Source organism: Lissotriton vulgaris, chromosome 7, assembly GCF_964263255.1.
Source record: "Lissotriton vulgaris chromosome 7, aLisVul1.2, whole genome shotgun sequence".
NCBI lineage: Eukaryota > Metazoa > Chordata > Amphibia > Caudata > Salamandridae > Lissotriton > Lissotriton vulgaris.
Window position 1 is genome coordinate 1,755,106,400 of NC_141695.1, and position 8,242 is coordinate 1,755,114,641.

Consider the following 8,242-nt stretch of genomic DNA (forward strand, 5'->3'; position numbering starts at 1 on the left):
TATGTTTATTTTGCGGTTCAAGGAGTTCAAAAAATTGCAATATTTATCCAATGACCGCTGGAGCTGAACAGGGGTTCTCGCCAGAATTACAGCGTCATTGGCATAGAGTAACGCTGGAATTGGCCGACGACGTATTGTTGGCAGGTCCTGGCTTCCCTTCACCATCTCCAGTTCCAGCCCATTAGTATATAATGTGAATAGGAAGGGGGCCAGAACACAACCTTGTCTGAGCCCCCTCTCTATCCGGAAGTGCTGTAATACAAAGTCCAATAGTCCAGGCGTATATATCCCATAGATGGTTTATTTAAGCTTAGTTACAAGGTAAGTTCCAGTTAAGTAGGTAGGTAAGGTATACAGTCAAAATATCGAGTTTAAAATATCGATTTGCATTAATATCGAATAAAAAATATAGAATGGACACAATATCGAATGGCCAGAATATAGACTACAAAAATATCAAATAGAATAGCAGTAATATCGAATTCAAAATATAGAATGGACGAAATATCGAATGGACAGAATATAGACAACAAAAATATTGAATGGACAGAACATAGACAACACAAATATTGAATAGACAGAATATAGACAACAAAAATATCGAATTTGAGGTAAGTAAGTTAATATCAATTTTTTAATAATATCCAATTTTTTTAAGTGTTTTTTATGTTAGCATATGTGTGAAAAGTGTATATTTATTTTATAATTTATTTTAATTAATTAATTTTATGGTATTTAATGTTTGCGTAATATAATTCTGTAGTGGGTTGTGGGTTTATAGGGGAATAGGGCGGGAAGTAATTTAATTATAATTAATTTAATATGTTAATTTATTTATTGGTATTTTTTTGAATTAATTGTTAATTAATTTTTAATTGGTAATTAAGTAAAATATAATTGGTAATTAATTTTAATTAATAGATTCATTGATAATTTTGTTAATTTTATTAATTTATTTTCTGTAGCGGGTTGTGGGTTTATAGGGTAATAGGGTGGGAAATAATGTAATTGTAATTAATAAACAAATTAATTTATTCATTGTTTTTTTATAGTTTTAATTTTTAATTATTTTTTAATTGTTAATTAATTAATTGTTAATTGGTAAATAATTTGTATTAATAGGTAATTATTTGTATTAATTACTTTTTATTTTTATTTTTAATTGATTAATTATTATATTATATAAAATTGTTAATTGGTATTAATATTTAATTTATTTTTATTCATATATGAAGTATTTCCTTTCCCTACTGTAACACTCTCTGGAGTGGGAATAGGAATTTTTACCCCTACGCTATCCAACGCTTTTCCTACTGTTGCACTCACTGGAGTGGGAATAGTAATTTTTACCCCTACGCTATCCAGCGCTTTCCGTACTGTTGCACTCACTGGAGTGGGAATAGTAATTTTAACTCCTACGCTATCCAACACTTTCCCTACTGTTGCATTCTTTGGAGTGGGAATAGCAATTTTTACTCCTACGCTATGCAACAATTTCCCTACTGTTGCACTCTCTGGAGTGGGAATAGTAATTTTTACTCCTACGCTATCAAACTTTTTCCCTACTGTTGCACTCTCTGGAGAGGGAAATGTAATTTTTACCATCCCGCTATCCTACGCTTTCCCTAGTGTTGCACTCACTGGAGTGGGAATAGTAATATTTACCCCTAAGCTATCCAACGCTTTCCCTACTGTTGCACTCACTGGAGTGGGAATAGTAATTTTTACCTCTACGCTATCCAACACTTTCCCTACTGTTGCACTCTTTGGAGTGGGAATAGTGATTTTTACCCTTACGCTATCCAACGCTTTCCCAACTGGTGCACTCATTGGAGTGGGAATAGTAATTTTTACCCCTACGCTATCCAATGCTTTCCCTACTGTTGCACTCACTGGAGTGGGAATAGTAATTTTTACCTCTATGCTATCCAACGCTTTCCCTACTGTTGCACTCTCTGGAGTGGGAAAAGTAATTTTTACCCTCCCGCTATCCAATGCTTTACCTACTGTTGCACTCACTGGAGTGTTAAAAGTAAATGTAACCCTCACGCTATCCTCAACTTTCAAGGACCATCTTAGAGCTTCCAGACCCTTAGAGTGAGTTTGAGACACTTTGAGACCCCTTGAGGAACTTCAGGAAGAAGTTCACGAAGTTTGGAGAACTTTGGACCAACTTTGATAAAAGCTCTTTTTTTCCTAAGTCCGCTCCAGGGAAGTTGACCGGGACCTCGTCACAAGTCAAGCTGGCGAACCCTCACCGGATCCGGGCTGACTGGGAGCTTTGAGAAGCCTTGGGAAGAAAAGCTCCAGAAAAGTTCTAAGTGTGAAGGTAGAAACTGAGACCGGGACCTGCCAGGGCTGTAGTCGCTCAGGGCTCAATCGCGCCAGGCCTGAAGCTTTGACTTTGCCCCGGTCTATCGCAAGCAGGTATCGCAATATGATGCTATAATCTTCTAAGTGCTGTATTTTATTAAATCTTTGAAAATTCATATCTCCGGTTCCCTACATTGGATTTTTGTTGTTTTGGTATCATTTTAAAGATAAAAATATTTCCTATTATTATACATATCTGTTGGATTTTTATTATGTATAGTGTCTTAATTATGTACTGAAATTGTGTTTTTAAATGCTTTACATACCTGTCTTTGAAGTTAAGTCTGTCTGCTCGCAGCCACATTACCAAGGGTTGAGCATTGAAATAATTTTCTAAGACCTATGCTGAGTCCTACCATGTGTTAGTGGCCTTATTGCCAGTGGCAGACCTACATTTGCCCCTACCAATAACCCACTTTCCAACAGTTGTCCTCACACAAATGGGTGCATGCCCCCCTGAGGTGAGTCTGGAGTTAGTGCAGTTAGGGAGACCTCTGTGCACTTCAAAAGCACAACTGGATATAAGTACGGGACCACTGACACCATGACTTCAGTATTCACCTGGAACCCTGACCACTCTGCCAAGTTTGCTGCTGGAATGACTGCCACTCAGCTGGACTGATGCTTTGCTGGTATTTTTCCCTGCTGTGCTCATGCCTTGCTGAGCTGCCCTGATGCCGGCTGTTCTCCTGCATGGGTGAGGAAGGACTGGACCTGGATCACTTGAACCCAGAGTTACTCCAAGGGCTTTCTATCATTCTTCCTGTTCTAAGTCTCAGGGACAACAAAGACTTCAATTCATCCTGCTACAGCACCTGGACTTTGCTTGCTGCAAGTCTTGCCCTGCCTAGTTGTTCAAATCCAGTCCTGGCCTCTTGGATGTGAGTATAAAGTGCTGTTTCAAGGCGAGGGCGAGATATGGAGGTGGAGGGTTTTCCAGGCTTTGGCGGTGAGATGTGAGAAGGAGCTTCCTCATGTGCCGCATTGGCAAATACGTGGGTCTGTGCTAGGGTGATGTGTGCGGAGCAGAGGTTCCTTGAGGGTTGGTGGAATTGCAGATGGTGGGTAATGTAGGCGGGTCCTTGGTTATGGAGGGATTTGTAGGCGTGTGTCAGGATTTTGAACTGGCATCTCTTCTGGACCTGGAGTCAGTGGAGGTCTTACAGGTGCTGGGTGATGTGGGTTCTCTTGATTAAGTTGAGGATAAGTCTGGCGGCTGCTTTGTAGATCATCTGTAGTCTTGGTGTGAGTTCTGTGGTGGTACCTTCATAGAGTGCGTTGCCATAGTCCAATCTGCTTGTGATGAAGGCCTGTGTTACCGTCTTCCTGGTGTTGATTTGGAACCACTTTAAGATTTTGCGGAGCATGCGAATATGTGGAAGCAGACTGAGGAGACGACATGGAACTGACGTTTCATGGAGAGCTCGCTGTCAAGGATGATGCAGAGTTTGCGGGTGTGGATTTTTGGCATGGGGTGGGTCCGGGGTCCGATGGACACCCTGAGCCGTTCCAGAGGGCGGTGTGTGTGCCGAAGATGAGCACTTCCTTGTCTATGTTGAGCTTGAGGCAGTTGTCCTTTATCCAGGTAGAGACACTCTTCAAACAGTTGTGGAAGTTTGTCTTTGTTGAGGTCGGCTAAGAGCAATAGGGCAAGCTGGGTGTCATCAGTGTAGGCAATGATGCTGATGTCATGCAATCTGACAATGTCTGAGTGGTGTCATGTGGATGTCGAAAAGGCTTGGGCTGAGGGATAAGCTTTGGGGGACGCCACAGATGTTGTGCTTGGTCTTCGATGTAAAAGGAGGGAGCTGAACTCTCAGGGTACCTCCCATGAGAAAGGATGCCATCCATCTGAGCACGTTGTCTGTTATACCAATCTGGTGTAGGCGATCAATGAGTGTATGGTGTGAGACCGTGTTGAAGGCTGCGGAGAGTTCAATCAGTATCAGGGCGGCTGATTCTCCTCTGCCAAGTAGGCTGCGGATGTTATCAGTTGCTGCATTCAGGGCTGTCTCTCTGCTGTGATTGGTTCGGAATCCTGATTGGGAAGGGTCAAGTAGGTTATTACTCTCCAGGTGTTCGGAGAGTTGGAGGTTTATGGCTTCCTCCAGGACTTTGGTGGGGAACGTAAAAGTGAGATGGGGCAGTAATTCTAGAGTTCTTTGGGGTCTGACAAGGGTTTCTTGAGGAGGGGTCTGATCACTGCGTGTCTCCAGGCATTGGAAAAGGTGGCAGTAGTAAATGAGGCATTGAGGATGGTGGTGAGTTGGCGGCTCATTTTGTCTCTTCCTAGGGTAAAGAGTCGGTGTGGGAAGGGGTCGGTGGGTGCCACTGAGTGGATGGAGTTCATGAGGGTAGCTATGTTTGGTGAGCTGAGCTGCTTTCAAGCACAGAGCGGGTGATCAGCAGTGGTGGTCAATCAGAGGCTAAGGGGGTCGGAGGGTTTGGGATCAAATTTTTTATAAATGGTTGCTATCTTCTTGTGGAAGTGGTCTGTGAGGGAGTCACAGAGTTTCTGTGAGGATGGGTGGTGTTTTCGGTGACTGACGGTGAAGAATTCCTTAGATGGTTGGTGCTAGTGTCGATCCGGTGGGTCAGGGCTTCCCTTTTTGCTGCTTTGATCTGTTAATGGTAGTTGTTGAGGTTTGATTTTAAGGTGGCTCTGTCAATGAGGTTCCTGCTAGTGCTCAATCTTCTTTCCAGTTGTTTGCATCTGCGTTGTGATGTGCTGAGTTCCCCAGTGCACCAGCTGGCTTGTTTGGAGGGTCTGCAGGTTTTGGCAGGTTTGGTAGGGGTGACTAGGTGGGCGGCGTGAGTGATCCTGTCAATGAGGGTCAGTACTGCCTGGTTCAAGTTGGTGGTATCTTTGGGCTGTGTGGAGGAGAGGGCATCAGTTTATTGTTGCTGCGTTACTTTGGGCAAACTGTGAAACAGGAATGCTGTGTCTATTGTGGAAGCTGCAGGCGAGTCTGGCAACGGTGAAGTGTACAATGAAGTGGTCCGACCCGGTGGCTGTATCTGATTTTGTTGCTGGACGTGAAGATGGGGACCAGTGTGGGTACTGCTTAGTGTGTGGAGTCAGTGACTAGCTGCTTGAGGCTGATATTGTCTAGTGCTTCCAGGATGTCATGGAGTTGTGTCTGTGGCGTCATCTAGGTGGAAGTTGAGGTTTCCTAGGAAGACGTAGGGGCATATTATCAACAAATAGCGAAATTTATCGCTAAGTAGGGTTAGCAGCAATTTTTTTATCGCTGCGCATCACAAGATTTTATCGCTGAGATAACGTGCTATTAGCAACGTTTATCTCAAAAGCGATAGAAATCCCGGTGATAGTGGCAAAATCTGTGAATGTCGCTGAGAATACAGCGATATTCACGCATTATCGCTAACAGGGTCTTAGCCATTATATCCACCTCCCATTGGATATAATGGCTAAGAACTGGTCTGAGCAGGTGTTAGTTTTTGGAGATATTCGCGCTTAGCGCGAATATTCCCATCACTACGCCTGTGTTGCTAATAGGCGATAGCGATGTTAGCGGCTGCTTTCAGTCGCTAACAGATTGGGTACGCCCACTTTGCATGTCATTAGCGATAAATATCGCTGACATGTAAAGCGGGCCCCAAACCGCTCGCTATCGCCTACAAGCTGTCGCTAACTGCTGGGGCATGTGATGGATTCCTTGTGCATGATGGCGATGCCGCCTCCGTGTCCGTTGGTGCTGTTGCAGGGTCTTGGTTGGCGTGAACGGTGAAGCGCGGTATTTTGCGGAGCCAGTCAGTCCTGGAGAGGAGGTGAAGCCGCAGTGGAGGCAGTCCCCATGTCAAGCGGGGAGATGCAATGCAGCAGTTGTTGTAGGGACTGGTGTCTAGGTGCAGAGATCGTTGGTGGAGTATCTGTGGGGGTCGGGGGCCCGAATTCCCGGTGCTGGGTGCATTGCAGGCACGTACTGGCTTGCCTTTGGCACACCTTTGGTGGGCCAGCTGCGCGGCCATGTTGCAGCCTCCATTAAGTAGGTCCTGGGAGGGGCGCTGGGGAGGCAGGAGAGCGGAAACGTGGGAACAGTAGGAAAACGGTAAGGGTCCTGAAGCCTAGGGGGACAGGAACCTGGGAGTCTGGAGGGCTGGGGCAGAGTAGCGCTGTGATGGTAGAGACTGCAGTGGCTGTCTGCTGAAGCTTTCTTCAGATAGGCGAGGCCTCGCAGCAGTCATCTGTGGCTTACACCAGGGAGAGATGGAAGGGACCTGCTACAATCACTGGTGAAAGGTTAATAAATATGAGCCTTAACATGAACATCGCACCCCAGGCGGTCTTCACTCAAGAATGTGACATGCTGCAAGCCGGCTAAGTGCCCATGTCAAACCCTCTAAACATACAACCTCTATCTCAGCCCTGGACAACCGGTAGTGGTCCAGGGGAAGGAGTTAATTAGTGGGAATAACTCTGGGCCACTATTAAAAAGCAATTACCTGGTGCTTAATTTGCACACAAAATAAGTACCCGCGCCCCTGTTAGAAGGCCACTGCTGCTTGCATCACTCAATGCCCCTTTCAGTGCTGCCAATGACAGTATGAACACAACTTCTGACCATCACACTCCAACAAGTGGGATCGTTTTGACTATTCCAGGCCCCCAAAGCTATAAGAAGGGCAAGAGCGCTAGGTATGTCATTTATTATGTATATTGAATTAATAAACAATTGTTGTGCTGATGTCTAAATTAGACAGGCAGGCAGACTGTTATAAGTGCTGGTGTTGATAATTAAGTGCTCGTGCCAGCATCAGCAACTACCTGCTCAAATTAAGCACTGCAATTACCAGTTTTACATAGTTAGGAGAGCTTGTGGATGCACCTTTGTCTGCACAACTGTCCAACTTTCCTTGGAAGAGAAAGGCTGCTATAAAAAGAAAGTATAAAGGAGGTCTGAGATCCAGCCAGTCACTGGTGTGCCACCTCCATCTCCCCCTCAATTACATATAAAGCATGGGTCCCTCTGGTGGTGCTAAACCACTTTACCAAAAGACAAAAATACAGGGGCAGATTTACAAGCCCCTTACGCCTCATTTGCGCCGCCGTTACATCACTTCTGTGATGCAATGGCGGCGTAAACCATGCGCCAAGTTGCACCCTATTTACAATATGACGCATCTAGGGAGATGTGTCACGTTGTAAAGCCCTGCGCCACATGAAATCTGCTTCAGCTATCAAGTGGGAGTTCTGGCACGGGGGGCGGTGTTCCGTCACACGAACACCTTGGAAAAGTGGCTGAGTGAAATCTACAAGCACATTATTTTGTAAAATAACCTACAGTTTTGAAGTATTTCCAGACTGAGAGATGAGGGGGGTGTAACAGCCCAAAACGCCCACCTGAAAATATCACCCTTGCCTGAAGAACATGGTGGTCCCCATTCCTGCAGCAGAACAGATCGTCGTCCCCGGATGACTGCATTTGTAAGGCAGTCCAGAGTTGGAATACAGGAGTCTCATTCTCCAGTCTCTGTCGCCATCTACTGGTGCTTTGGTTTTAAACTCCTCTGGTAAAAACTAAAAGGCGTCGGGATGCAGCGCTCTTACAAAAACTCACTCACTGGTTCTGTCTGAATGAAGCAGCCATGGTGATAGGAGGAAAAAATATTAATTTCTCCACTGATTTAGCTCTTTCCATGTGGCTGCATTCTGCTGCACACATAACAACAGCCCACTCCCCCCTCCCCCTTCACCCCTGTGCAACATGAGGCAAAGGTGCCTGGCTGGCATCTTCTTTAGCCCCAGCGCTAAGGGAAAGACATGGGTGTGACGTATTCTTGTAAATATGGCGCGTTCCAGTGTTTTGAACATGTCGGAGTGCAGAGTTGGCAAATTTAGCATTAT

General features: G+C 45.0%; 1 protein-coding gene across 1 annotated transcript in view; it reads right to left on the bottom strand.

Annotated features, from left to right (window-relative positions):
• The window catches only part of LOC147706588 (cell adhesion molecule CEACAM5-like), a 274,782-nt gene extending 266,962 nt beyond the window's left edge, over positions 1-7,820 (bottom strand). Inside the window, exon 1 of the transcript XR_015297670.1 lies at positions 7,739-7,820. The gene's annotated coding sequence lies outside the window, so the exon portion shown is untranslated. The remainder of the gene's footprint in view (positions 1-7,738) is intronic.
• Between the last annotated feature and the right edge of the window lie 422 nt (positions 7,821-8,242).